This window comes from Cervus elaphus, chromosome 4, assembly GCF_910594005.1.
Source record: "Cervus elaphus chromosome 4, mCerEla1.1, whole genome shotgun sequence".
Taxonomy (NCBI): Eukaryota; Metazoa; Chordata; class Mammalia; order Artiodactyla; family Cervidae; genus Cervus; species Cervus elaphus.
The window spans coordinates 19,413,984-19,416,226 of NC_057818.1; the positions used below are offsets into that span (position 1 = coordinate 19,413,984).

The 2,243-nt window shown below is 43.1% G+C and overlaps 1 non-coding gene across 1 annotated transcript; it reads right to left on the minus strand.

Moving 5' to 3' along the window:
• Positions 1-786: 786 nt before the first annotated feature.
• LOC122692900 lies at positions 787-893 on the minus strand. The gene has a single exon (XR_006340714.1). It is a non-coding gene; the product is annotated as a U6 spliceosomal RNA (small nuclear RNA).
• Between the last annotated feature and the right edge of the window lie 1,350 nt (positions 894-2,243).

The window sequence follows — 2,243 nt, forward strand, 5'->3', positions numbered from 1 at the left end:
ATCAGTAAAGGAGCACCCTACCAAGACACAAAACTTTTCAGTTCAGTTCAGTTCAGTCACTCAGTCGTGTCCAACTCTTTGAGACCCCATGACCTGCCCACGCCAGGCATCCCTGTCCATCACCAACTCCCAGAGTGTAATCAAAATCAAGTTCATTGAGTCAGTGATGCCATCCAACCATCTCATCTTCTATTGCCCCCTTCTGCTCCAGCCTTCAGTCTTTCTCAGCATCAGGGTCTTTTCCGATGAGTCGGTTCTTTGCATCAGGTGGCCAAAGCATTGGAGTTCAGCTTCAGTATCAGTCCTTCCAATGAATATTCAGGACTGATCTCCTTTAGGATGGACTGGTTGGATCTCCTTGCAGTCCAAGGGACTCTCAAGAGTCTTCTCCAACATCACAGTTCAAAAGCATCAATTCTTCAGTGCTCAGCTTTCTTTATAGTCCAACTCTCACATCCATACATGACCCCTGGAAAAACCATAGCTTTGACTAGATGGACCTTTGTTGGCAAAGTGATGTCTCTGCTTTTTAATATGCTATCTAGGTTGGTCATAGCTTTTCTTTCAAGGAGCAAGAGTTTTTTAATTTTATGGCTACAGTCACCATCTGCAGTGATTTTGGAACCCCCCAAAATAAAGTCTGTCCCTGTTTCCATTGCTGTCCCATCTACTTGCCATGAAGTGATGGGACCAGATGCCATGATCTTAGTTTTTTGAATGTTGAGGTTTTTTTTTTTTTTGGTATATGAAAATTTATTACTATCGTGCTTTCATCATTAAAATTTAAAAAATATGGAACGCTTCACGAATTTGCCTATCATCCTTGTGCAGGGGCCATGCTAATCTTCTCTGTATCATTCCAATTTTAGTATATGTGCTGTCGAAGCAAGCACGAATGTTGAGTTGTAAGCCAACTTGTCACTCTCATCTTTCACTTTCATCAAGAGGCTCTTTAGTTCTTCTTTGCTTTCTGCCATAAGCGTGGTGTCATCTGCATGTCTGAGGTTATTGGTATTTCTCCCGCAATCTTGATTCCAGCTTGTGCTTCATTCAGCCTGGCTTTTCACATGATGTACTCTTCATATAAGTTAAATAAGCCAGGTGACAATATACAGCCTTGATGGACTCCTTTCCCAATTTGGAACCAGTCTGTTGTTCCCTGTCCAGTTCTAACTGTTGCTTCTTGACCTGCATACAGATTTCTCAGGAGGCAGGTAAGGTGGTCTGGTATTCCAATCTCTTTCAGAATTTTCCATAGTTTGTTTTGATCCACACAGTCAAAAGTTTTGGTGTAGTCAATTAAGCAAAATTAGATGTTTTTCTGGAACTCTCTTGCTTTTCAGATGATCCAACGGATGTTGGCAATTTGATCTCTGGTTCCTCTGCCTTTTCTAAAACCAGCTTGAACATCTGGAAGTTCACAGTTCATATACTATTGAAGCCTGGATTGGAGAATTTTAAGCATTATTTTGCAAGCATGTGAGATGAGTGCAATTGTGCAATAGTTTGAACATTCTTTGGCATTGCCTTTCTTTGGAATTGGAATGAAAACTGACCTTTTCCAGTCCTGAGGTCACTGCTGAGTTTTCCAAATTTGCTGGCACATTGAGTGCAGCACTTTAACAAGTGCTTTTAGGATTTCGGATTTGAAATAGCTCAACTGGAATTCCATCACCTCCACTAGCTTTGTTTGTATTGATGCTTCCTAAGGCCCACTTGACTTCGCATTCCAGGATGTCTGGCTTTAGGTGAGTGATCACACTGTCTGGTTAGCTGGGTCATGAAGATCTTTTTTGTATAGTTCTTCTATGTATTCTTGCCACCTCTTCTTAGTATCTTCTGCTTCTGTTAGGTCCCTACCATAGAAAACTTTTAGAAAAGAACAATTCTACCCTAGCCGAAAACCGTAGAAAAAGCTGTGGCTCCACCCCCACAGTGTAGAGACCCTAAGATTCCACTCTCACGAGTTTGTAATGACATTCCCCAGGGCTCACCAGCATAATGGGGAATCAGAGAAGCCAAGTTGGAAGATGGATTTTCCATCCTTGCAGTTCAATAACAAGTCCCTTTTCCTGCTCCACTCTGCAGGGGAACCTGGACTTCCACTGCCCAGCCAGCAGCAGCAAGGCACTTCACAGCCTCCCTGCCCACTGGGGTGGTATCAGAGGAGGCCTAGTGAGAGGCAGATCTTGTGCCTCTGCTCAGTAGTAATGAGGCCACCCACCCCTCAATGGGATCAATGG